Source organism: Olea europaea, unplaced genomic scaffold (genome assembly GCF_002742605.1).
Source record: "Olea europaea var. sylvestris unplaced genomic scaffold, O_europaea_v1 scaffold393, whole genome shotgun sequence".
In the NCBI taxonomy this organism is placed as follows: domain Eukaryota; kingdom Viridiplantae; phylum Streptophyta; class Magnoliopsida; order Lamiales; family Oleaceae; genus Olea; species Olea europaea.
Window position 1 is genome coordinate 625,349 of NW_019258828.1, and position 1,030 is coordinate 626,378.

Sequence of the window (1,030 nt, forward strand, 5' to 3'; positions counted from 1 at the left end):
ACCACCATACCTTCTTCCAAACCTTGACCAAAGCTTTCTCGCTGCAAATTATCCCGCTTTGGGACCGCCACAGTGGCCACCACACCTTTCCTCGTCCTGCAATTATCCCGATTTGGGATAGCCACTACACATTCCCCCGTTGCAATTATCCCCATTCGAGATCGCCACCACGGCCACAGCACCTTTCACCACACTAGCAACAGATCCCAACAAGGTAATTTTCTCATTTCTGCACCACTTCTTACATCTACTAAAATCCCAAAAGGTACCCCCATTTTTTCCAAACCTTCTCAGACAAATGAAGCGTGGATAAATTCTAGAGAGAGGGCAGATTAAGAACATTTCAGAATTCAATGAAGTGAAAACTATTTTGTATTGTATGTTGGAAAATAGCTTCCAATCCATGTTGCTACATTCACTACATTTATCAATTCATTTTGTCAAAATGGAAGATTGTAGGATGCCTACGATGTACTTGATATAATGATTGCGATTGGGTAATTAAAATGGTTGATAATTGGGCATTTTAAACGATAGGTGTAAAAATTTGTGATTAAAAATAAATTTGCAAAAAAAAAAAGAGTTTTGTTTTGATGGTTGTCGAATAGGAGTTTAGATAAGTTACTTACGTTTTCGATGGAAATTAAATACTAATTTTATGCTTTGTTTGGATAAATTATAAACAATTTAAAAATAATCAAACCTCATTTTTAATCACACGTACTATACATCTACTCTTTTTAATCACATATTTATAAGTAGTTTATAAATTATCAAAGTTAAAACTGAATCACACATTCACAATTATTATTATCTTATTATTGACACATTTCATGTAACTCATTACTCCTCTCGTTACAATTTTCATAAAAGGAGATTAATGAAATCCAAACGCTCTTAGTTTGATTTCCAACCTTTTTAGTAGTCTGATTTCAACTTTTAAAAGTGAGGTTTGGCTCTCAACATTTTTATGTCTATGATAATGTTTCTAAATGATTGCAACTGTCAATGTGGATGATAAAGTTACACA